The following is a 27,985-nucleotide window of genomic DNA, read 5'->3' as shown; positions in this document are numbered from 1 at the left end:
ACGATCCTTCTCCAGGTAGCTGCACTAGCCACCCCGCTCCTACACCTCCCTGATCACGGTAAGTTTCTCTAGTGTTTTGCTTAACAAATGCATAAATACCTAGACTTAGCTTTATTTCCTCCAATATGCTTACCATAATGACCTAGAGTTAGCTTATTTTCCTCCAAAATGACCCATTTTACCTAGGTTAGCTTATAAATGATGCAGTTCATCCAAGTTAGCTCAAAAATGACCCATTTTACCTACATTAGCTCCTAAATGATCCATTTTACCTACGTTAGCTTTAAAATGGCCCATTTCACCTAGGTTAACTCCAAAATGACCCATCTTACCTAGGTTATCTCATAAACGATCCATTTCAACTAATTTAGCTCATAAACGATCCATTTGACCTAAGTGAGCTAAAAAACGATCCATTTCACCTAAATTAGCTCTTAAATGATCCATTTCACCTAAGTTAGCTCAAAAAGATCCATTTCAACTAAATTAGCTCTAAAATGACCCATTTTACGTAGATGAGCTCCTAAATGATCCATTTTACCTACGTTAGCTTTAAAATGACCCATTTCACCTAGGTTAGCTCCAAAATGACCCATTTCACCCTGGTTAGCTCCAAAATGACCCATTTCACCTTACTTAGCTCAAAAACGATGCCCTTCACCTTAGTTAGCTCATAAACGACCCATTTCAACTAAGTTAGCTCATAAATGATCCATTTCAACTAAGTTAGCTCATAAACAACCCATTTCAACTTAGTTAGCTCATATATGATCCATTTCACCTAAGTTAGCTCATAAATGACATATACTTCTTGTTCTAGTCTTCTTCTTGTTCTACTCACCTATTTCTAACTTTCTTATTTACCATTTTGCAGATTTCATTCACTTCATGGAAGCTAGCTTGCTATGATGGAGTGTTTGCTTTTCCTTTGATGAAACTTTGCATTGTATCTAGCTTGCTATGATGGAACTTGCTATCTTCATGAAACATTGCATTGTAATATATATATGGATGGAACAATGTGTATGGATGGAACTTGCTTATGTATGAACAATGTGTATGGATGAAACTGATGTGATATGTGATATGAAACTTATGTGCTGGATATGTGCTGGATATGTGTTGGATATGTGCTGGATATGTGATATGAAACTTATATATTTTCTGTGCAAATTGTGGGATTTAATAAAAAATAGAAAAAACAGACAATATGCAGGCTCTTTGCCGTCTGCCACCGACGGCAAAGAGCTCTTTTCCGTCTGCCGCAGACGGCAAAGAGCTCTTTGCCGTCTGCCGCAGACGGCAAAGAAGCCACGTGGCAGCCAACTGTGCTTCCTGGGAGCTGACCCATTTGGTCAGTTTGCCTACAGTGGCAGACGGCAAAGACTTTGCCGTCCGTAGTAGACGGCAAAGAACCTACACTTTGCCATCAGTGGCAGACGGCAAAGAACCTGCCATCTAGTGACGTGTAGATGACATCATAAGGCGGACGGCAAAGACCAGAGAAATTTTGCCGTCTGCAGCGGACGGCAAAGGTCTGCCGTTAGCCACTTAACGGACTGACAGCGCAATTATTGCCGTCCGCCCTCTTTGCCGTCCGCCGCAGACGGCAAAGAGCCTTTGCCGTCCGCCGCCAGGAAGCAGACGGCAAAGCAGCTGTTTACCGTAGCCTTCTTTGCCGGAGCCTTTTGCCGTCCGCCTTTCGAGCCTTTGCCGTCCGCCGTGGCAGACGGCAAAGTAGCTGTTTCCTGTAGTGTATGTCCCATTTTTCGCGTAGAAACGCTCTTAGTGCGGCATCAACCGTTGGGTCCAGCTGAGCCCCGATGGAAGCCGTCTTCTTGGGGTCCGTCGGGTGGACTTGAAATTTGACTATTTCGTCTGCTGGTTTGAAGGAGGTGGATTTGGGCCGCTTATCCAGAATTACATCGTCCCTATCCACCGTGGAGCATAGTGCGGTTAACTCTTCCGCTACGAGGGCCTCGGACAGTGCCTCGAGGGCCAGGGATGTTGTTTTGTTTTCGGCACGGAGAGCTATGTTCGGATCGCTGACGAGAGTGATAATACCGTTGGGCTCGGGCATCTTGAGCTTCATGTACCCATAATGAGGTATAGCTTGGAAGCGTGTGAATGCATCTCGCCCCAGCAGGGCATGATATCCACTATTGAAAGGGGCCACTTGGAAGGTAATCTCTTCGGACCGGTAATTCTCCGGTGTGCCGAATACCATGTCGAGTGTGATTTTCCCTGCGCATCGTGCTTCCCAGCTGGAAATAATCCCTCGGAAGGTCGTGTTACTTTGCTCGATACGGTTCCTGACTATTTCCATTTTGTTGAGTGTATCCTCGTAGATGAGGTTTAGTCCGCTGCCGCCGTCCATGAGCACTTTAGTGAGCCGAAAGCCATCCACAATTGGATTGAGGACCAGGGCGGCTGGTGCCCGGACTGACCGGAATTTTGGTTCGTCACTGGCATTGAAATTTATGGCCGTGTCGTTCCAGGGTTTTATTGTTGTGACTTGGCAGACTTCGGCGAGGTCGCAAAGTGCCCTCTTGCGCTGATTGTTTGAAGCGAAAGTCTCGAAGACCGTCAATACTCTGAGGTCGTCGTCGTTCGGGGGACGTTGCTCTGAGGTGTTTTTGGTGAGGATATCCTCCCCGCTTTTGGCCACTTTCCGGGGTATCCAACATGCTCTAAGGCTGTGGGTTGGTTCGTTGTTCAGTGTCGTGTGTATTTTGCATGGCTTATCGAGCCATCCCTCTAGAACGGTTCCGCGTCCCATAATGGGCTTAGTTTTCTTCAATATGGGGCCGGGTGCCGCGCGAGGTTGCACCCTTTTCGCCCGCCCGAAGGGTTGAGTGAAGACTGGTGGTTCCCAGCAAGCTGTCTGAGTTTTCCAGGCGCTCTCCATTGCGCAGTACTTCTGTACTATAGTCCGCCAAGTCAGTGAAGTGTGATACACGACGGCGGTTTATGGCGTTGAGGATTCCTTCGTCCGTGCAATTGTTGCAGAATATGGAAATCGCATCCTCGTCGCGGCAATCTTTAATCTTATTTTTGATAAGGAGGAATCTGGCCCAAAAGTGATGGACTGTTTCCTGAGACTGCTGTCGAACATGCATGAGGTCGCATATATCCGGAGGTCCTGAATTACTTGGCGAATATTGCTCGTGGTGGGTGGGTGGCTTTAAATCTGATCCCTGGCCCAATGTGGAGTCCGGTGTGTGAAAAGCTTCCGAGCTTATTAGTTCGGGCTCCGGGATGTTGAATGATTTTTCAGGCTCGATGCCTGATTTTATGTTCGGAGGACTGGGAGTGCCGTCCCGCAGACAGGTATCCGGCTCTTTGAGTTTGGAAATCCGAACATAACTCGTCCTTAATACTGGGGAACAATTGTTGTTTTTCTCCTCTACGACCGCTATCTGATGGGTGATCGGCGGAGATTTGATTTCTCTCTGATCGGGTTTAAGCCCAACCTGATCATAGTCTGTAGTGACCCCCAAGGTGGCGATGCGATCCAGGAGTTCGTTCAAAGACGACAACTCCGCCGGATCCATCCGTTTGGAGTATTCAGAGTCAATATGGAGGCAATTTTCGATGACCTGAGAAGTCATCGTCGGCTTGACGGCCGAACGGGCAGTCATGGTAAAGCCGCCCAGCCGGAGGGTTTGGCCTGAGGCCAGAGTTCCTCCGGTGGTGATACTGTCCTTGATGACAAGGCGAGCCATCAACCCTATCTTCGACGTCACAGCGGAACTCTCAATGAAAGCACCAATGTCGGTGTCAAAACCGGCGGATCTCGGGTAGGGGGTCCCGAACTGTGCGTCTAAGGTCGATGGTAACAGGAGACGGGGGACACGATGTTTACCCAGGTTCGGGCCCTCTTGATGGAGGTAATACCCTACTTCCTGCTTGATTGATCTTGATGAATATGAGGATTACAAGAGTTTATCTACCACGAGATCACAATGGCTAAACCCTATATGTCTAGCATGTATGATTATGATTGCCTATACGGACTAAACCCTCCGGTTTATATAGACACTGGAGGAGCCTAGGGTTTGTACAGAGTTGGTTTACAAAGGAAGGAATCTGCATATCCGAACGCCAGGCTTGCCATCCATGCAAAGGAGAGTCCCATCCGGACATGGGAGGAAGTCTTCTATCTTGTATCATCATGGCCTAACAGTCCGGCCCATGTCACACAGGCCGGACGCCCGAGGACCCCTTAATCCAGGAATTCCTCAACGGGACTCACAAACCTTAACACAAGTATTTCTCAAATTCACAACTACTTACTAGCATGACTCTAATATCACCATCTTTATATCTCAAAACAATCATAAGGAATCAAACTTCTCATAGTATTCAATGCACTTTATATGAAAGTTTTTATTATATCCCTCTTGGATGCCCATCATATTAGGACTAAATTCATAACCAAAGCAAATTACCATGCTATTTAGAGACTCTCAAAATGATATAAGTGAAGCATGAGAGTTCAACAATTTCTTCAAAATAAAACTACCATCATGCTCTAAAAACATATAAGTGAAGCACTAGAGCAAATGACAAACTACTCCAAAAAAAATATAAGTGAAGATCAATGAGTAGTCGAATAATTATGTTGCTATGTGAGGACCCTTTCTCATAAAAGAATTTCAGATCTTAAGTACTTTATTCAAACAGCAAGCAAAACGAAATAAAATGACATTCCAAGGATAGCACATATCATGTGAAGAAGCAAAGACTTAAGCTCAACCGATACTAACCGATAATTCTTGATGAAGAACGGTAGGATGCCTACCGGGGCATCCCCAAGCTTAGATGCTTGAGACTTCTTGAAATGTTATATTGGTATTTGTTGGGCATCCCCAAGTTTGAGCTTTTGTGTCTCCTTAATTCCTTTTATATGATGGTTTCCCTAAATCTTAAAAACTTCATCCACACAAAACTCAACAAGCACTCATGAGAAAAGTTAGTATAAATCAAATGCAAAACCTTATCATTCTATACGGTAGCAAATCACTAAAATTATAATTTGACATTGCATACTAAATGCCTCTGCATATTTAATACTCCTATCCTCAAATAGAATCATTAAACAAGCAAACATACGCAAACAATGCAAACATAACAGCAATGTGTCAAAACAGGACAGTCTGTAAAGAGTGCAATTGTACTCATACTTCCCTAACTCCACAAATTCTCAAAAATTACCACGCTGTATAAAATTTGTTGCTACTCATTGTGTAAAAATTTCAAGATTTTACCACGTTCTTACTTTCCAGAAGAATTCAGACAATGGTAGAAAACTTTCTGTTTTCAAAACAACAACATATAGACATGCAAAATAAGCATGGTAAAGGCTATACTTGACCTTTTTATTGAACTAAAAGATGCAAAACATTACTCTAAATAACAGCAAGCAAATACTAATAAAATAAATGATGCTCCAAGCAAAACTCATATCATGTGACGAATAAAAATATAGCCCGAAGTGAGGTTACCGATAATGTTGAAGACGAAAGAGGGGATGCCTTCCGGGGCATCCCACAGGTTAGTTGCTTGGATCTTCTTTGAATATTACCTTGGGGTGCCTTGGGTATCCCCAAGCTTAGGGTCTTGTCACTCCTTATTCTCCTCATATCGATATCTCACCCAAAACTTGAAAACTTCAATCACACAAAAACTTAACAAAACCTTCGTGAGATCCGTTAGTATAATAAAACAAATCAATATATTTGGTACTGTCAAGATAAGATTCATAATTTTATCACATGATGCCTACTGTACCCTATCATTTCTACAATTTATATTAAGCAATATAAGTCATAGAAACTAGAAAACAAGCAAACTATGCATCAAAAACAGAATCTGTCAAAAACAGAAAGTCTGTAAAGATCTGAATTAAGGTCATACTTCTGAACTCCAAATATTTTAAAAAATTAGGACAGCGTAGACAATTTGTATGCAAATCAACTGTAAAAATTTCAGAATTTTTCCACGTTCCAGTAAAAGATAGGAATTTCTGCACTGGATGCAAAAGTTTCTGTTTTTGCACAGAATCAAGTCAACCATCAACCACACTATCCCAAAGGCTTTACTTGGCACTGTATTGAAACAAAAGCTATAAAACATGATTAGTACAGTAGCTTAATCATGTGAACACACAAAAACAGTAGGGGTAAATATTGGGTTGTCTCCCAACAAGCGCTTTTCTTTAATGCCTTTTTAAGCTAGGCATGATGGTGTCAATGATGCTCACATAAAAGATAAGAATTCAAACATAATGGGAGCATCATGAAGCATATAACTAGCACATTTAAGTCTAACCCACTTCCTATGCATAGGGATTTTGTGAGCAAACAACTTACGGGAACAACAATCAACTTGCATAGGAAGGCAAAACAAGTGCAACTTCAAAACTTTCAACACATAGATAGGAAACTTGATATTATTGCAATATTTAAGTGCACATGTTCCTCTCTCATAATAATTTTTAGTGGCATCATGAATGAATTCAACAATATAACTATCACATAAAGCATTCTTTTCATGATCCACAAGCATAGATATTTTATTACTCTCCACATAAGCAAATTTATTCTCATGAATAGTAGTGGGAGAAAACTCAACAAAATAACTATCATGTGAGGCATAATCCAATTGAAAATTAAAATCATGATGACAAGTTTCATGTTTATCATTATTCTTTATAGCATACATGTCATCACAATAATCATCATAGATAGCAACTTTGTTCTCATAATCAATTGGAACCTCTTCCAAAATAGTGGATTCATCACTAAATAAAGTCATGACCTCTCCAAATCCACTTTCATAATTATCACAATAAGATTCAACACCCTCCAAAATAGTGGGATCATTACTTCCTAAAGTTGACACTCTTCCAAACCCACTTTCATCAATATAATGATCATAAATGGGAGGCATGCTTTCATCATAGTAAATTTTCTCATCAAAACTTGGGGGACTAAAAATATCATCTTCATCAAACATAGCATCCCCAAGCTTGTGGCTTTGCATATCATCAGCATCATGGATATTCAAAGAATTCATACTAACAACATTGCAATCATGCTCATCATTCAAAGATTTTATGCCAAACATTTTATGAACTTCTTCTTCTAGCACATGAGCACAATTTTCCTTTCCATCATTTTCACCAGACATCTGCTCCGACATCGTTGATCCGACTCGTCGCGCCAACCCGGCCAAGCTCAAGCTAGCCTGAATCACGTCTTCATCGGCTTCACTCGGGGAATCGATCTCGCGGACAACTCCGCGTCGGGTGGAGACACTGTTGTTTACTCCGATGGTGAATCCTCGGTTGGTGATACCGAGTCGATCCTCCCCCTCTTCGATAGCAAGCTTGGGGGCTATTTTGATGATGAGATTGTTCTGGAGGTCTTTGAGCCACCACGTCGGGCGGCTGTCTACATGGCAGGAAATGTAACTCGACGGGGACCGCAGAGATGGGGACCGGTACTTTAGCGCCAGCTCCAGACGCGAACGGCTTGAATAACACGCCGGCTCAATCCTTAGTAGAATTGATGACCACTCTAGGAATCCTCCTGGAAGCCGCAGTCACCACGGAGAACCTGGCAGAGTGCAACGTGGAAGTGACAAAACTTTACGAGTAGATGGCCAAAATCCAGGAAGATATATATCAATGCTTAAAATACTCGTATGGTAGAGGTGCAAGCTTATATTCATGATGAAGCCGAGCGCTTGAGAACATAAGAATTGAACCTTAGTTTCCGCCAGAATGCTTCTGACACGGCCCATCAGAGGAGGCACTGGAGTCCTCTACCATCCAGTTATGAGCTGACACGTGTGTTTTACACACCGCAAGACACGCCCGTCCCGGGAGCCGGTACTGGCACGCCAGGACGACCGGTTATACCCCAGTTAACCCGGACTATGCAGCCACCACCAACTCAATCTCACCAACCGGCTCAGCCGCGCCAGCCCAAGCCAGCTCCACAATTGCCGCCGGTCCAGCTTCCCCCTCGCCTGAGCGGTAACGGTGGCAAAAGTAACAGTAGCAGTATTGTAGGAATTGTAACAGTGGCAAAGGTAAAGTAACTGAGCAAAGATCAATATGTGAAAAGCTCGTAGGCAATGGATCCATGATGGATAATTATGTAGGATAGAATTCATCATGCAACGGTTATAACATAGGGTGACACAGAACTAGCTCCAATTCATCAATATAATGTAGGCATGTATTCCGAATATAGTCATACATGCTTATGGAAAAGAACCTGCATGACATCTTTTGTCCTACCCTCCCGTGGGAGCGGGGTCCTATTCTAAACTAAGGGATATTAAGGCCTCCTTTTAATAGAGTACCGGACCAAAGCTGTAACACCCACGATGCGGCTATATCTCCCACGTGTCGAGGCACGACTTAGAGGCATAACCGCATTGTAGGTATTGTCGCAAGAAGGGTCATCTTCAGACAATCCCATGTAATGAACAAGAATGGTATAAAGAGAGTTGGCTTACAATCGCCACTTCACACAATACATAAATTAATTCATACATCATCCAAAATCCACACATAGACCGACTACGGTCAAATCCAAATAAAAAGAAGATAACCCCAAATGCTAGATCCCCGATCGTCCCAACTGGGCTCCACTACTGATCATCAGGAAACGAAAGATAGTAACAACCACGGTCCTCGTCGAACTCCCACTTGAGCTCGGTTGCGTCACCTGCATAGGTATCATCGGCACCTGCAACTGTTTTGGTAGAATCTGTGAGTCACGAGGACTCAGCAATCTCACACCCGCGAGATCAAGAATATTTAAGCTTATAGGAAAGGATGGGGTAATGAGGTGGAGCTGCACCAAGCACTACGCATATGGTGGCTAACATACGCAAATGAGAGCGAGAAGAGAAGCAACGCAACGGTCGCGAAGCTAGAAATGATCAAGAAGCGATCCTGAAACTACTTACGTTCATGCATAACCCAAACCGTGTTCACTTCCCGGACTCCGCCGAAAAGTGACCATCACGGCTACACACACAGTTGATGTATTTTAATTAAGTCAAGTGTCAAGTTCTCTACAACCGGACATTAAGAAATTCCCATCTGCCTCATAACCGCGGGCACGGCTTTCGGAAGATAATACCCTGCAGGGGTGTCCCAACTTAGCCCATTATAAGATCTCACGGTCAACGAAGGATAAACCTTCTCCCAGGAAGACCCGATCAGTCTCGGAATCCCGGTTTACAAGACATTTCGACAATGGTAAAACAAGACCAGCAAGACCGCCCGAATGTGCCGACAAATCCCGATAGGAGCTGCACATATCTCGTTCTGAGGGCACACCGGATGAGCCAGACGTCGGGTTGGCATAGACCCTGGTTGCCCAGGGGGCGCTGGACATCGCTCGGTTTGGACCAGCACTCGAAGGAGCACTGGCCCCGGGGGGTAAATAAAGATGACCCTCGGGCTCCGAAAACCCAAGGGAAAAAGGCTTAGGTGAGGCAAATGTAAAACCAAGGTTGGGCCTTGCTGGAGGAGTTTTATTCAAAGCGAACTGTCAAGGGGGTCCCATAAATCACCCAACCGCGTAAGGAACGCAAAATCAAGGAACATAACACCGGTATGACGGAAACTAGGGCGGCAAGAGTGGAACAAAACACCAGGCATAAGGCCGAGCCTTCCACCCTTTACCAAGTATATAGATGCATTAATTAAGATAAGAGATATTGTGATATCCCAACATATCCATGTTCCAACATGGAACAATCTTCATCTTCACCTGCAACTACCAACGCTATAAGAGGGGCTGAGCAAAAGCGGTAACATAGCCAAACAACGGTTTGCTAGGAAAGGTGGTTTAGAGGCTTGACATGGCAATATGGGAGGCATCATATAGCAAGTGGTAGGTAGCGCGGCATAGCAATAGAGCAAACAACTAGCAAGCAAAGATAGAAGTGATATCGAGGGTATGGTCATCTTGCCTGAGATCCCGCAAGGAAGAAGAACGAGTCCATGAAGAAGACAAACAGATGTAGTCGAACGAATCCTCACAACTCCGGAACAAAACCGAATCTAACGAGAGATGCAACCCGGAAAGAAACAAACAACATAGTAAACAACCACCACATACACATGGCATGATGCACAAAAAAAGTATGATGCCCGGTTTAATTATGCATGGCATGGCAAAGGGCACAAACAATACCACAAATTAAGTGGAGCTCAATATGCAACAAGTTGCATATTGACGAAACACCACATTCAAGTTATTTAGTTCGCTCTCGTTTATGTACCCAACAAAGTTAAATGTTGTTAAACATGGCAAGAGGATGAAGCATAAATAAACTAACTATTTAGGCAAGTTTAAATGAGGCCGGAACAACAAACAACAACTCCGGAAAATCCCCATGTGCATATTTTAGATTTGGTCCTGTTCTGCCATAAACACAATTTTAATGTTGTTAAACAGCAAAATAAAGTGCACCATGTTAAACTAGGCATTTTTCTACCCCATTTACATATCAAGTTTATTTAAATCCAAGCTATGGTTAATTAGTTATGAACTAAATCATTTTAACATGACAAATATGCAAATTATATGCAAACATAGTTTTAAACATTTTTAACATGGATGAAAGTTGCATAATGTGAAACTAGATGAAATTCTAAGCATTTTACATGTATAAAATATTTTAATCCGATGCACGGTTATTTACTTGTGGGCAATTTAAAATAATGGCATCCTCCTGTAATTGTGCATGCACTGGATAAATGGAAAAAAATCGCACGGACTGGAAAAAAATGCTACACGGCCTGAATCTGGATCTGGGCAAGGGTTGCTCACATGGGCTCTTGGCCCGGTCGGTGTAGAGGCTTGGGGCAGGTAGATCAGCTGGGCCGAGGCGAGGCCGTGGTGCTCGTCCACGCTGGCCGGATCGAACGACGTGGAGGGGCGCGGTCAACGCTCCAGAACGAGCGGGACTTGGCGTTGGTCGTCGTCCCCGCACGCAGAAGCAGGGGAGGCCGATGATGAGGAGGCCAGGCGCACCGGCGCGATGCAGAGGAAGCAGCAGGCCGGCAGGGCGCGATGCAGGAGGCGCCGGCAGCGGAACTGCGGGGCTCCGGCGGGAGAGACTTGAGGCGCAGTGGTGGCGGGCTCGAGCAAATCCGATGGGGACGGGGCACCGGAGAGGGAACGGCGACGGCTTGACAAGGCGAAGCAGAGGTGGCTGGATCCGGACGAGAGGGCGGCGGGGACGGTGGTCAACGCGCGCGGTCGTGCGAGCACGGGAGGTGCAGAACCTTGCACCGGCGACCATGGCAGCAGGGGCGAGCGCCGTACGTTTCCTGGCAGAGGAGAAAACAAACGAGGGAGAGAGTTTAGAGGAGGTAGGAGAGGAAAACAGGGGAGAGGAAAAGGAGGCCGGCAGTGACTCATCTGCTGGGTCCGGTGCTCCGGCTAGCGGCGACTGAAGGTTGAAGAGGAGCTCCTCTCTTTGGGTTCGGGCGAGGCAAGGAGCAGGAATCGCTCGGGCAGGAGATGGCCAGGGATCGAGTGGAGGCGCGGGGAGGTGGATTTGGATCGGGGCGAGGTGGAGGCTGCCGGTTGGGGTGGTGCTGAAAACGAAGGAGGAATTGGTGGCTGGCAGCAGGTCGAGCTCCTGCTCGAGGAAGGAGGCGCGCGAGGGGCTGGGCTGCTTGGTTGGTCGGGGATGCAAAACAAGGAGGTCGTTGGTTCAGCCGGGTGGGGTGGATGGATTGGATCGGGGATCCCGAGGAAGGGGGAGACCAGGTGGAGCTAGTGGCGGCGGAGAGGAGGATGGATGGGACAGCTCCCTAGAAATTAGGGTTTGATCTGATTATATAGGTAGGGACTGGGTAGGGCTAATCCGGTCCGTCCGATTATAATCGGGCGGTCGTAAATAAATAGGTTAGGTAGCCCGAATAATAAAACGGAGATGTTTTATAGATGTTTGGGGATGATCCGGACCCAATGGTCATGAATGAGGGGTTGGGGTTCGGGACAACTTCGGACGCGCACACAAGGGGGTCTGTGCACTGTACAGAGAGACTCCGGTTTAGGCAAGAGGGCAAACGAATAAAAAGGTTGGTCTCGGAACGGTCAACGAAAGCAAGGGGGACACGGCAACTACGAGCAGATGCAAGTTTTAAAAACAATGACAGCAACGAGTGCCGATGCAATGCGGATGATGCCATGATGAAATGCAACCAACAAATAAAACACACGGCGAACACGAAAAACATGGAAGCCGTCTGGAGCGTCGGTCACGGGGCGTTACAACACTCCACCACTACAAGAGGATCTCGTCCCGAGATCTAAAGATGGCACCAGAGAAAAGCAGAATAGGAAGAGGAGAGGTAAACTAAGTTGCTTCTTTGACAAACGAGTGAAACCACGAACCTTGAGAGATTGAACTAACGAAAAGAGAGAATACAAGGGAGATGAACGAGATTGAAAACACTCCGTTATCAAAGAGGAACAAGGAACATTGCGAGAACCTTTGTAGGTTGAAGAATATGAAACAAGAGCTTAACGGATCAAAAGGAATATGAAAGCACACCGGTAGAAAAGAGAAACAAGGAACACCATGTGAACCTTGGAGTTTGCAAAGCTATGAATGACGAGAACAATGGACGAGAAGTACATGCAAGCACTCTGGTTGAAACGAGATGTACAAGGAACGATAATGATCAATTACGATAACGCTCAGGTTGGAAAATGGAAGGGGTAGAATATGAACTTGGCAAAATGAAAGCACTTGGATGAGACTCCGGTTAAAAGAGGAATGATAGACACAACACTCCGATTAAATGGATAAGCAATAAAAAGAACACGATCCTCACAAATCGAGATGATGAGTGAAGAGAGCAACATCACCATGCCTCCGGAAGAAAAAATAGAAGATAGATCATTGGAATAAAGGAATGGAGAAGAAAATGACAACTTCTGCCACAAATGAGCTTGGAAAGCACCCTTCCAAGAAGGTTATAACGGAGTTGTTGGAAAATCAACAATGAAAAGAACAAGCTTGTTGAGGGCTTATGTCAAAATTATGAGGTGACAACCCGCCACTAACGGAAACAGTTGACTGGATTGAGATCAACAAGGAGATGAAAACTTCTTTCACCGAGAGGATAGGAGCAAACTTGGATCGTTGATAGGCACCACAATTAGCAACATTCCTTAGGGAAGGCTTTAAGTGAAATCTGACACAAGATAACTCCAACAAAGAGATTAATGGATTTAGAATACCTCATTCTTGACAACATGTGAATCGCGAAACATGAATGAAAATTGTCAAGAATGATATAACACCACCTCAAAAGATAAGGTAGAAAGAATAGCACTTCAACATGCAAGATGAAGAATACTTGAACTCCTCAAGACAAAACATGTGTTGAACACCGATCATAACTTCGAGAGAAATCTTGAAAAACACTTGAAGAATGAAAGGAACCCTTGACGAACCACCATGTAGATCCTCCATGAAGAACTCCGGTAATAAAGGATGATAAAAAGAAAGAAAAGTTGAAAACACAAGGTGAAGCCTTGCAATGATTTAGGTGGAGCTTCGCGACGAGATAATGCAGAAAGCTTCGAACTCCGGAAAAGAAAAAGATGAAGCGTCTCGAACCGAGAAATGTGACATGATGAACAACTCTCGAAAGAAGAAATTAGATCACTTGGATGAAACAATAATAAGAATTACGTTATGCGTATCCTTCACCAATATAAATTGATGACAAGCAACGGATTTGGCATACTACTTATTCTCGTAGAGAGGATTAAGGTATATATAGCACAAACTTTGGAAGGTCTTCAACAAACCACCGGTAGGATGTGAACAACGAATGAGTTGATACGATGACGAAGGAAGAGAAATCTTGAACAAACCACCGTAAGAATTGAAAATGAAAGTAGCAAAGGCACAATTCACCGGGAAGAATTGGAAAATGAAAGAAGATACTTGAGGGGATTTAGATACATGAGAACGAAGAGATCGTGAACTGATTAGAGGATATTTGAATGATGCACCGGAAGAATTCGAGAATGAGAGCTGAAAGCTGAGAATGAATAATTCTGAGATGATGGGCTACGGAGAACCAAACTGAAAAGACTCCTGCATTGCTCCGGATGGGTGAAAAGAATTCTCAGAATCGCAAACAATTATGAGAGGATGGCATGAAGCTAGAACCATGAATCTTGAGGGAACGGATAAGATTTGGAGGAAAAACTCTTCTTCGGTCTTCAAATGTTGAGAATGATGACAAGAAACACTACCATAAATTGTTGAGATACTCCGGGATGAAAATTAGAAAGGTTGAACCAATGATGAAAAGAATGTGAAAAATCTTGGAGAAGGCATTTGACTAATGATAACTCACTCTCACGTCAAACTTGGAAAAAAATGAGAGTAACTCCGGGAAGATTAGAAGAGTCAGGTAAGATCCTAGGAAAAGACCTGTGGATTAGGGCCCACTCAAAAGATACACCGTTGGAAAGATTGCTTGAAAGAGAGATTACACCAGTTGAATTAAATCGCTTGAATGAGATAACAACCTCAAAATCCCTTGAACGGATTGAGAATGGAAAGCACGAATCTTCTGAGATATGTTCAACACTCCGGAACAAATGAATAGCGAGAGCTGAATGATTACGAGCTGCATCGGCATGAGAAAGAATTTGAAACAAGGAAATGAATATGATCAACACCGCAAGCTTGAATTGAAACCACCGGAGAAGAAAGAGAACGAATAATGATGAAGTTAAGGCTCCGTTAGTATCTTCCTGAGAATCACCGGATAAGAACATTTACGGAAAAGAATGGAGAGACTTCCTATCTATAAGATGGATACTTGATTAAGAAATATGAGTCCTTGAAGAAAAAGGGTGGGAGGGCGGGAAAGCAAAGGAAACTTGGGACGGATGAAACAAACAACATTGGGAAAACTGAGAGGTGATCTTGCGAATGTTGGAATGATCGGATCCACTTGAAGACAAGCACGCCGGTTGGAAAAGAGTTGACATGACAACCTCAGAGATCAAGAAGGATTAGCACTCCCATAGAAATATGAGAACACCGTTTAGGGAAGGTATGGGTCAACACTTGACAATGAAGCAACTCGAATACCACAATTCAAAACAAAGCAAAGGATTTGGCTTGCAGAATAAGCCGGAAACAAACATATGATAGATCCCATATCGTATCATGTGTGTGTTGGAAAGATATCCTATGAGATGCTTGAATTCCCACTTATAAACTCCCGAAACATTCTGGTTATGCAATCAGGTGTTGGGATTACAAGGGACGCAATATATCTCACCCAAACTAACAATACCTAGATCCAGCTGTATCCATCCTTCAATACATAACCAAGAAACCTTCGGAAATCATTTACCTCAACCTTCGAAAAGCATCCGTTATACGAGTTATGGCAATACTCCCGAACTCCCGCCCCAGTACTGGGTGGCGTCGAGGTGATCTCACCAACAACTGCATAAAAGAGATTTTCCATGTCGGTGAAACTCAGGTATTCCAGAACTGCAACGATAAAATTGTGACGACAACACCTCGGAGCTCAACTCCCCGGGACACTGCCACAACCCCGAAATGTCAGGAGGCACCAAGAACAATGTTCTCGTCACAAGAATATCGGAACGATTCCAAGATACCCGCGTGATCCTAAAAAAAATTAGTGAAATTTAAGGAGAGGAAAGTCAAAACATCTACGTCAGGAGACCTCACCAGAGCGACGAAGGGACTGAGGAGTAAAAAGAATCCTACTCTCCGATATATATAATCCTAAGACTCAAAATATTTTGTTCTAGACTCAACAACGCCAGCGATTCGATCAAGCAAGGGGCTCCTAAGTCGGGGATGGCTCTGATTACCAACTTGTAACACCCATGATGCGGCTATATCTCCCACGTGTCGAGGCACGACTTAGAGGCATAACCGCATTGTAGGTATTGTCGCAAGAAGGGTCATCTTCAGACAATCCCATGTAATGAACAAGAATGGGATAAAGAGAGTTGGCTTACAATCGCCACTTCACACAATACATAAATTAATTCATACATCATCCAAAATCCACACATAGACCGACTACGGTCAAATCCAAATAAAAAGAAGATAACCCCAAATGCTAGATCCCCGATCGTCCCAACTGGGCTCCACTACTGATCATCAGGAAAAGAAACATAGTAACGACTGCGGTCCTCGTCGAACTCCCACTTGAGCTCGGTTGCGTCACCTGCATAGGTATCATCGGCACCTGCAACTGTTTTGGTAGAATCTGTGAGTCACGAGGACTCAGCAATCTCACACCCGCGAGATCAAGACTATTTAAGCTTATAGGAAAGGATGGGGTAATGAGGTGGAGCTGCAGCAAGCACTATGCATATGGTGGCTAACATACGCAAATGAGAGCGAGAAGAGAAGCAACGCAACGGTCGCGAAGCTAGAAATGATCAAGAAGCGATCCTGAAACTACTTACGTTCATGCATAACCCGAACCGTGTTCACTTCCCGGACTCCACCGAAAAGTGACCATCACGGCTACACACACTGTTGATGTATTTTAATTAAGTCAAGTGTCAAGTTCTCTACAACCGGACATTAACAAATTCCCATCTGCCTCATAACCGCGGGCACGGCTTTCGAAAGATAATACCCTGTAGGGGTGTCCCAACTTAGCCCATTATAAGCTCTCAAGGTCAACGAAGGATAAACCTTCTCCCAGGAAGACCCGATCAGTCTCGGAATCCCGGTTTACAAGACATTTCGACAATGGTAAAACAAGACCAGCAAGACCGCCCGAATGTGCCGACAAATCCTGATAGGAGCTGCACATATCTCGTTCTCAGGGCACACCGGATGAGCCAGACGTCGGGTTGGCATAGACCCTGGTTGCCCAGGGGGCGCCGGACATCGCTCGGTTTGGACCAGCACTCGAAGGGCACTGGCCCGGGGGGGTAAATAAAGATGACCCTCGGGCTCCGGAAACCCAAGGGAAAAAGGCTTAGGTGAGGCAAATGTAAAACCAAGGTTGGGCCTTGCTGGAGGAGTTTTATTCAAAGCGAAATGTCAAGGGGGTCCCATAAATCACCCAACCGCGTAAGGAATGCAAAATCAAGGAACATAACACCGGTATGACGGAAACTAGGGTGGCAAGAGTGGAACAAAACACCAGGCATAAGGCCGAGCCTTCCACCCTTTACCAAGTATATAGATGCATTAATTAAGATAAGAGATATTGTGATATCCCAACATATCCATGTTCCAACATGGAACAATCTTCATCTTCACCTGCAACTACCAACGCTATAAGAGGGGCTGAGCAAAAGCGGTAACATAGCCAATCAACGGTTTGCTAGGAAAGGTGGGTTAGAGGCAATATGGGAGGCATGATATAGCAAGTGGTAGGTAGCGCGGCATAGCAATAGAGCGAACAACTAGCAAGCAAATATAGAAGTGATATCGAGGGTATGGTCATCTTGCCTGAGTTCCCGCAAGGAAGAAGAATGAGTCCATGAAGAAGACAAACGGATGTAGTCGAACGAATCCTCACAACTCCGGAACGAAACCGAAGCTAACGAGAGAAGCAACACGGAAAGAAACAAATAACATACTAAGCAACCACCACATACACATGGCATGATGCACAAATAAGTATGATGCCCGGTTTAATTATGCATGGCATGGCAAAGTGCACAAACAATACCACAAATTAAGTGGAGCTCAATATGCAATAGGTTGCAGATTGACGAAACACCACATTCAAGTTATTTAGTTCGCTCTGGTTTATGTACCCAACAAAGTTAAATGTTGTTAAACATGGCAAGAGGGTGAAGCATAAATAAACTAACTATTTAGGCAAGTTTAAATAAGGCCGGAACAACAAACAACAATTCCGGAAAATCCCCATGTGCATATTTTAGATTTGGTACGGTTCTGCCATAAACACAATTTTAATGTTGTTAAACAACAAAATAAAGTGCACCATGTTAAACTAGGCATTTTTCGACCCCATTTACATATCAAGTTTATTTAAATCCAAGCTATGGTTAATTAGTTATGAATTAAATCATTTTAACATGACAAATATGCAAATTATATGCAAACATCGTTTTAAACATTTTTAACATGGATGAAAGTTGCATAATGTGAAACTAGATGAAATTCTAAGCATTTTACATATGTAAAACATTTTAATCCGATGCACGGTTATTTACTTGTGGGCAATTTAAAATAATGGCATCCTCCTGTAATTATGCATGCACTGGATAAATGGAAAAAAATCGCACGGACTGGAAAAAAAACGCTACACGGCCTGAATCTAGATCTGGGCAAGGGTTGCTCACATGGGCTCTTGGCTCGGTCGGTGTAGAGGCTTGGGGGAGGCAGATCAGCTGGGCCGAGGCGAGGCCGTGGTGCTCGTCGACGCTGGCCGGATCGAACGAGGTGGAGGGGCGCGGTTAACGCTCCAGAACGAACGGGACTTGGCGCTGGTCGTCGTCCCCGCACGCAGAAGCAGGGGAGGCCGGCGATGAGGAGGCCAGGCGCACCGGCGCGATGCAGAGGAGGCAGCAGGCCGGCAGGGCGCGATGCAGGAGGCGCCGGCAGCGAAACTGCGGGGCTCCGGCGGGAGAGACTTGAGGCGCAATGGTGGCGGGCTCGAGTAAATCCGATGGGGACGGGGCACCGGAGAGGGAACGGCGGCGGCTTGGCGAGGCGAAGCAGAGGTGGATGGATCCGGACGAGAGGGTGGCGGGGACGGCGGTCAACGCGCGCGGTCGTGCGAGCACGGGAGGTGCAGAACCTTGCACCGGCGACCATGGCAGCAGGGGCGAGCCCCGTACGTTTCCTGGAAGGGGAGAAAACAAACGAGGGAGAGAGTTTAGAGGAGGTAGGAGAGGAAAACAGGGGAGAGGAAAAGGAGGCCGGTGGCGACTCATCTGCTGGGTCCGGTGCTCCGGCTAGCGGCGACTGAAGGTCGAAGAGGAGCTCCTGTCTTTGGGTTCGGGCGAGGCAAGGAGGAGGAATCCCTCGGGCAGGAGATGGCCAGGGATCGAGTGGAGGCGCGGGGAGGTGGATTTGGATCGGGGCGAGGTGGAGGCGCGGGGAGGTGGATTTGGATCGGGGCGAGGTGGAGGCTGCCGGTTGGGGTGGTGCTGAAAATGAAGGAGGAAGTGGTGGTTGGCAGCAGGTCGAGCTCCTGCTCGAGGAAGGAGACGCGCAAGGGGCTGGGCTGCTTGGTTGGTCGGGGATGCAAAACAAGGAGGTCGTTGGTTCGGCCGGGTGGGGTGGATGGATTGGATCGGGGATCCCGAGGAAGGGGGAGACCAGGTGTAGCTAGTGGCGGCGGAGAGGAGGATGGATGGGACAGCTCCCTAGAAATTAGGGTTCGGTCTGATTATATAGGCAGGGACTGGGTAGGGCTAATTCGGTCCGTCCGATTATACTCGGGCGGTCGTAAATAAATAGGTTAGGTAGCCCGAATAATAAAACGGAGATGTTTTATAGATGTTTGGGGATGATCCGGACCCAATGGTCATGACTGAGCGGTTGGGGTTCGGGACAACGTCGGACGCGCACACAAGGGGGTCTGTGCACTGTACAGAGAGACTCCGGTTTAGGCAAGAGGGCAAATGAATAACAAGGTTGGTCTCGAAACAGTCAACGAAAGCAAGGGGGGACACGGCAACTACGAGCGGATGCAAGTTTTAGAAACAATGACGGCAACGAGTGCCGATGCAATGCGGATGATGCCATGATGAAATGCAACCAACAAATAAAACACACGGCGAACATGAAAAACATGGAAGCCGTCTGGAGCGTCGGTCACGGGGCGTTTCAAAAGCACTAGCACTTAGTGAATACATGAACTCCTCAAACTAAGGTCATCACCAGGAGTGGTCCCGAATATTGTCACTCCAGGGTTGCCGGATCATACCACGTAGTAGGTGACCATAATTTGCAATATCAGATCAAGAACACAAATATATTCATGAAAACATAAAGGGTTCAGATCTAAGATCATGGCACTCGGGCCCTAGTGACAAGCATTAAGCATAGCAAAGTCATAGCAACATCAATCTTAGAACATAGTGGATACTAGGGATCAAACCCTAACAAAACTAACTCGATTACATGGTAAATCTCATCCAAACCATCACGGTCCAGCAAGCCTACGATGGAATTACTCACGCCCGGCGGTGAGCATCATGAAATTGGTGATGGAGGATGGTTGACGATGACGACGGCGATGGATTCCCCTCTCCGGAGCCCCGAACGGACTCCAGATCTGCCCTCCCGAGGAAGAACAGGTCTTGGCGGCGGCTCCATATCGTAAAACGTGATGAATCCTTCTCTCTGATTTTTTTTCTCCCCAAAAGTGAATATATGGAGTTGGAGTTGAGGTCGGTGGAGATCCAGGGGGCCCACAAGGTCAGAGGGCGCGCCCCCACCCTTGTGGCTAGGGTGTTGACCCCCTACTGCTGATTCTTTTGCCAATATTTTTATTAATTCCAAAAATAATCTCCGTTGATTTTTAGGTCATTCCGAGAACTTTTTATTCTGCACAAAAATAACACCATGGAAATTGTGCGGAAAACAGCGTCAGTCCGGGTTAGTTCCATTCAAATCATGCAAGTTAGAGTCCAAAATAAGGTCAAAAGAGTTTAGAAAAGTAGATACGACGGAGACGTATCAACTCCCCCAAGCTTAACCTTTGCTTGTCCTCAAGCAATTCAGTTGATAAACTGAAAGTGACAAAGAAAAACTTTTACAAACTCTGTTTGATCTTGTTGTTGCAAATATGTAAAGCCAACATTCAAGTTTTCAGCAAAGATCATGAAGTAACCATATTCACAATAACATTTAGGTCTCACAATTACTCATATCAATGGAATAATCAACTAGCGAGCAATAATAATAAATCTTGGATGACAACACTTTTCTCAAAACAATCATGATATGATATAACAAGATGGTATCTCGCTAGCCCTTTCTGAGACCGCAAAACATAAATGCAGAGCACCCATGAAGATCAAGGACTGACTAGACATTGTAATCCATGGAAAAAGAGATCCAGTCCAGTCATACTCAATATAAATTAATAACAATGCATACAAATGAAAGTGGTGCTCTCTAACTAGTGCTTTTTATAAGAGGATGATGACTCAACAATAAAAGTAAATAGATAGGCCCTTCGCAGAGGGAAGCAGGGATTTGCATAGGTGCCAGAGCTCGAGTTTTGAAATAGAGATTGAATAATATTTTGAGCAGCATGCTTTCATTGTCAACATAACAACTAAGAGATCTCGGTATCTTCCATGCTACATACATTATAGGCGGTTCCCAAACAGAATGGTAAAGTTTATACTGCCCCACCACCAACAAGCACATTCCACGGCTGGTCTGAAACAACGGGTACCGTCCAACTAACAACAATCCTGGGGGAGTTTTGTCTGCAATTATTTTGATTTGATTTGCTTTGAGCATGGGACTGGGCATCCCGGTTACCAGCCATTTTCTCGTAAATGATGAGCGGAGTCCACTCATCGTGAGAATAACCCACCTAGCATGGAAGATATTGACAACCCTAGTTGGTACATGAGCTATTCGAGCATACAAAACAGAGTATTATTTGAAGGTTTAGAGTTTGGCACATGCAAATTTACTTGGAATGGCAGGTAGATACCACATATAGGAAGGTATGGTGGACTCATATGGAACAACTTTGGGGTGTATGGAAGTAGATGCACAAGCAGTATTCCCGCTTAGTACAAGTGAAGGCTAGAAAGAGACTGGAAAGCGACCAACTAGAGAGCGACAACAGTCATAAACATGCAATGAGATTAACCAACATTGAGTGCAAGCATGAGTAGGATATAAATCACCATGAACATAAATATCATAGAGGCTATGTTGATTTTGTTTCAACTTCATGCGTGAACATGTGCCAAGTCAAGCCACTCAAATCATTCAAAGGAGGATACCATCCTATCATACTACATCACAACCATTTTAATTTCCATGTTGGCACGCAAGGTAAACCATTATAAACTCCTAGCTCATTAAGCATGGCATGAGTAACTATAATCTCTAATTGTCATTGCAAACATGTTTCATTCATAATAGGCTGAATCAGCAATGATGAACTAATCATATTTACAAAAACAAGATAGGTCGAGTTCATACCAGCTTTTCCTCATCTCAATCGTTTCATCATATATCGTCATTATTGCCTTTCACTTGCATGACCGAACGGTGTGGATAATAGTAATAGTGCACATGCATTGGACTAAGCTGGAATCGGCAAACATTTATTCAGAGGAGAAGGCAAGGTAATATGGGCTCTTTGTTAGATCAACAATAATGCATATGAGAGCCACTCAACATTTTCATCGTGGTCTTCTCCTCTCGACCCCCAAAGAAAAGAAAAGAATTTCAAAGAAACACACTGAAATATTTTTGGAGTTTTTGTTTTTCTAAGGAAGAAGAACAAGAACGAGAAAAACTATTTACACGGGAAAGCTCCCAACAAGCAAAAGAAGAATGAGAAATCTTTTTGGGTTTTCTATTGATACTACAACTAAGAATGCATAGAAAGTAAACTACAACTAATATTTTTGGTTTTCTTAAGGTTATTCAAACACACAAGAAGAAAACAGGAAAAATAAATAAACTAGCATGGATAGTACAATGAAAAAGTATGAGTACCGACAACTAGAGTGAGTGTGTGAACATGAATGTAATGTCGGTGAGAAATACGTACTCCCCCAAGCTTAAGCTTTTGGCCTAAGTTGGTCTATGGCCACTGGCCTGGTGGATATCCAAAGTTGTAGTTGGGGTTGTACTGAGATGCATGAGCTACTGCTTGAAGGGCTGCAGCATGGAGGCGAGCAGCCTCCGCTGCTCTCTCATACTCGCCTGCCTCCTCTCTAGTTATAAAATATCGTCCCTTTGCCTGAAAGATAAAGAAAGCAGGGGCAGGAAGAGTAACAAGGACGGCACGCCGTCTATCAAAGATTAATCGGTGCTGGAGGATCTGTTTGTTCCTCTTAAGAAACTGATGGCGTACCATAGCCTCATAATCCAGAAAAGCAGATGGCAACTCAATATCATAACTTCTCATAGGTACATTCAAATAATTAGCTAAACGAGTTCCATAAATCCCACCAAATAAATCTCCATTCTTAGAATTAAGATGTAACCTCCTAGTAATAATGGCCCCCAAATTATATCGTTTATCACCTAACACCGCACACTTGAGGATACTAAGATCTGGAATGCAAACATGGCAAAGCTCATCCTTACCATTAATACACCTACCGATAAAGAGAGCAAAATAATGTATGGCAGGAAAGTGAATGCTCCCTACGGTTGCTTGTGTGATATTTCTAGTTTCTCCAACAGTGATACTAGCAAGAAAATCATTATATTCAGATTTATGAGGCTCACTAAGACTATCCCATTGTGGAAATTTGCAGGCATCACAAAAGTCTTCTAGGTCCATGGTATAAGATTCATCATTAAGATCGAATAAGACAGTATGAGTATTACGCTTGGATGAAAACTCAAACCTCCGCACGAAGGAATCGGTGAGATAATAATATTGCAGCCACTTGTCTGATAAGAAGTCCTCGAGGTCGGCATTTTGCACGTACGCGTAGAATTCATCTTTGAAACCTGCACGCTCCATAAATTCATCCGACGGCCATTCACATGTTGCAGAACATAGTAATTCAAAAATTATCCTACGATCACACAAGATCTATCTAGGAGAAGCATAGCAACCAGATGGGAGAGTGTGTCCACGTACCCTCGTAGACCAAAAGCGGAAGCGTTTAGTAACGCGGTTGATGTAGTCGAGCGTCTTCACGATCCAACCGATCCAAGTACCGAACGTACGGCACCTTCGTGTTCAGCACATGTTCAACACGATGACGTCCCTCGAGCTCTTGATCTAGTAGAGGGACGAGTGAGAGTTCCATCAGCACGACAGCATGGCGATGGTGATGATGAAGTTACCGGCGCGGGGTTCGCCTAAGCTCTACAACGATATGACCGAGGTGTTAAACTATGGAGGGGGCACCACACATGGCTAAGAGATTGTCTATACTACTTTGGGGTGCCCCCTGCCCACGTATATAAAGGAGGGAGGAGGAGGAGGCCGACCAAGGGGGGCGCGCCAAGGGGGGAGTCCTACTAGGACTCCAAACCTAGTAGGATTCACCCCCCTTTCCTTCCAACGGAGAAGGGGAAAAGGGAAAGGAGGGAGAGGGAGAAGGAAAGAGGGGGGGGTCGCCCCCTCCCCTTGTCCAATTCGGATTGGGGCAATGGGCGCGCCCCACCTTGTGTGGCCTTACTCCTCTCCTCCACTATGGCCCATTAGGCCCAATAACTTTCCTGGGGCATTTCGGTAACCTCCCGGTACTCTGAAAAATCCACGATCTTCTTCAGAACCATTCCGGTGTCCGTATATAACCTTCCAATATATCAATATTTACCTCTCGACCATTGAGACTCCTCGTCATGTCCGTGATATCATCCAGGACTCCGAACAAACTTCAGTCATCAAATCACATAACTCATAATACAAATCGTCATCAAACGTTAAGCGTGCGGACCCTACGGGTTCGAGAACTATCTAGACATGACCAAGACATATCTTCGGTCAATAACCAATAGCGGAACCTGGATGCTCATATTGACTCCTACATATTCTACGAAGATCATTATCGGTCAAACCGCATAACAACATACATCATTCCCTTTGTCATCGGTATGTTACTTGCGCGAGATTCGATCGTCGGTATCATCATACCTAGTTTGATCTCGTTACCGGCAAGTCTCTTTACTCGTTCTATAATGCATCATCCCGTAACTAACTCATTAGTCACAATACTTGCAAGGCTTATAGTGATGTGCATTACCGAGAGGGCCCAGAGATAGCTCTCCGATACACGGAATGAAAAATCCTAATCTCGATCTATGCCAACTCAACAAACACCTTTGGAGACACCTGTAGAGCATCTTTATAATCACCCAGTTACGTTGTGACGTTTGATAGCACACAAAGTGTTCCTCCGGTATTCGGGAGTTGCATAATCTCATAGTCAGAGGAATATGTATAGGTCATGAAGAAAGGAATAGTAATAAAACTAAACGATCATAATGCTAAGCTAACGGATGGGTCTTGTCCATCACATCATTCTCTAATGATGTGACCCCGTTCATCAAATGACAACACATGTCTATGGTCAGGAAACTTAACCATCTTTGATTAACGAGCTGGTCTAGTATAGGCTTACTAGGGGCACGGTGTTTTGTCTATGTATCCACACATGTATCAAGTTTCCGGTTAATACAATTCTAGCATGGATAATAAACATTTATCATGATATAAGGAAATATAAAATAACAACTTTATTATTGTCATGTGATTTAACACCAATAGTTCACATTGTCATGTGATTAACACCCTATACTTCACATCGCCATGTGACCAATACCCAAAGGGTTTACTAGAGTCAATAATCTAGTTCACATCGCCATGTGATTAACACCCAAAGAGTACTAAGGTGTGATCATGTTTTGCTTGTGAGAGAAGTTTAGTCAATGGGTCTGCCACATTCAGATCCGTATGTATTTTGCAAATTTCTATGTCTACAATGCTCTGTACGGAGCTACTCTAGCTAATTGGTCCCACTTTCAATATGTATCCAGATTGAGACTCAGAGTCATCCGGATCAGTGTCAAAGCTTGCATCGACGTAACCCTTTACGACGAACTCTTTGTCACCATAACCGAGAAACATATCCTTATTTCACTAAGGATAATTTTGACCACTGTCCAGTGATCCACTCCTGGATCACTATTGTACCCTCTTGCCAAACTCATGGTGAGGTACACAATAGGTCTGGTACACAGCATAGCATACTTTATAGAACCTATGATTGAGGCATAGGGAATGACTTTCATTCTCTTTCTATTTTCTGCCGTGGTCGGGTTTTGAGTCTTACTCAACTTCACACCTTGCAACACAGACAAGAACTCCTTCTTTGACTGTTCCATTTTGAACTACTTCAAAATCTTGTCAAGGTATGTACTCATTGAAAAATCTTACAAAAGCGTCTTGATCAATCTTTATAGATCTTGATGCTCAATATGTAAGCAGGTTCACTGAGGTCTTTCTTTGAAAAACTCCTTTCAAACACTCCTTTATGCTTTCCAGAAAATTCTACATCATTCCCGATCAACAATATGTCATTCACATATACTTATCAGAAAAGGTTGTAGTGCTCCCACATACTTTCTTGCAAATACAGGCTTCACCACAAGTCTGTATAAAACTATAGGCTTTGATCAACTCATCAAATCATATATTCCAACTCCGAGATGCTTGCACTAGTCCATAGATGGATCGCTGGAGCTTGCACATTTTGTTTAGCACCTTTAGGATTGACTAAACCTTCTGGCTGCATCATATACAACTCTTCTTTAAGAAATCCATTAAGGAATGCAGTTTTGACATCCATTTGCCAGATTTCATAAAATGTGGCAATTGCTAACATGATTCGGACAGACTTAAACATCGCTACGAGTGAGAAAATCTCATCGTAGTCAACACCTTGAACTTGTCAAAAACCTTTTGCGACAAGTCGAGCTTTGTAGATAGTAACACTACCATCAGCGCCCGTCTTCCTCTGAAGATCCATTTATTCTCTATGGCTCGCCGATTATTGGGCAAGTCAACCAAAGTCCACACTTTATTCTTATACATGGATCCTATCTCAGATTTCATGGCCTCAAGCCATTTCACGGAATCTGGGCTCATCATCACTTCCTCATAGTTCGTAGGTTCGTCATGGTCTAGTAACATGACTTCCGGAACTGGATTACCGTACCACTCTGGTGCGGAACGTGCTCTGGTTGACCTACGAGGTTCGGTAGTAACTTGATCTAAAGTTTCATGATCATTATCATTAGCTTCCTTTCTAGTTGGTGTAGGCATCACTGGAACTGATTTCTGTGATGAGCTACTTTCCAATTCGAGAGAAGGTACAATTAGCTCATCAAGTTCTACTTTCCTCCCACTCACTTCTTTCGAGAGAAACTCCTTCTCTAGAAAGGATCCATTCTTAGTAACAAAAATCTTACCTTCGGATCTGTTATAGAAGGTGTACCCAACAGTTTCTTTTTGGGTATCCTATGAAGACGCACTTCTGCGATTTGGGTTCGAGCTTATTAGTTTGAAACTTTTTCACATAAGCATCGGAACCCCAAACTTTAAGAAATGACAACTTTGGTTTCTTGCCAAACCATAGTTCATACGGTGTCGTGTCGACGGATTTAGACGGTGCCCTATAATGTGAATGCAGTTGTCTCTAATGCATAACCCCAAAACGATAGTGGTAAATCAGTAAGAGGGATCATAAATCGCACCATATCTAATAAAGTACGGTTATGATGTTCGGACACACCATTATGTTGTGGTGTTCCAGGTGGCATGAGTTGTGATACTATTCCACATTATTTTAAATGAAGGCCAAACTCGTAACTTAAATATTCGCTTCCGCGATCAGATCGTAGAAACTTTATTTTCTTGTTACGATGATTCTCTACTTCACTCTGAAATTCTTTGAACTTTTCAAATGTTTCAGACTTGTGTTTCATCAAGTAGAAATACCCATATCTGCTCAAATCATCTGTGAAGGTCAAAAAATAACGATACCCACAGCGAGCCTCAACACTCATCGGACCGCATACATTGGTATGTATTATTTCGAATAAGGCAGTGGCTTGCTCCACTGTTCCGAAGAACGGAGTTTTAGTCATCTTGCCCATGACGCATGGTTCACAAGTATCAAATGATTCATAATCAAGTGATTCCAAAAGCCCATCTGCATGGATTTTCTTCATGCGCTTTACA

General features: G+C 44.2%; 1 long non-coding RNA gene across 1 annotated transcript; it reads right to left on the bottom strand.

Moving 5' to 3' along the window:
* Nucleotides 1–6,818: 6,818 nt before the first annotated feature.
* LOC141041722 (uncharacterized) lies at nt 6,819–19,435 on the bottom strand. Its single transcript, XR_012203005.1, has 5 exons — nt 18,408–19,435; nt 17,545–17,635; nt 15,443–16,324; nt 7,774–10,093; nt 6,819–7,622 (listed from the first exon to the last, which is right to left on the bottom strand). It is a non-coding gene; the product is annotated as an uncharacterized lncRNA (long non-coding RNA).
* Between the last annotated feature and the right edge of the window lie 8,550 nt (nt 19,436–27,985).

Source organism: Aegilops tauschii, chromosome 2 (genome assembly GCF_002575655.3).
Source record: "Aegilops tauschii subsp. strangulata cultivar AL8/78 chromosome 2, Aet v6.0, whole genome shotgun sequence".
Classification (NCBI taxonomy): Eukaryota; Viridiplantae; Streptophyta; class Magnoliopsida; order Poales; family Poaceae; genus Aegilops; species Aegilops tauschii.
The sequence above is the reverse complement of the archived record's forward strand: the minus strand, read 5'-3'. Positions and strand labels throughout refer to the sequence as shown.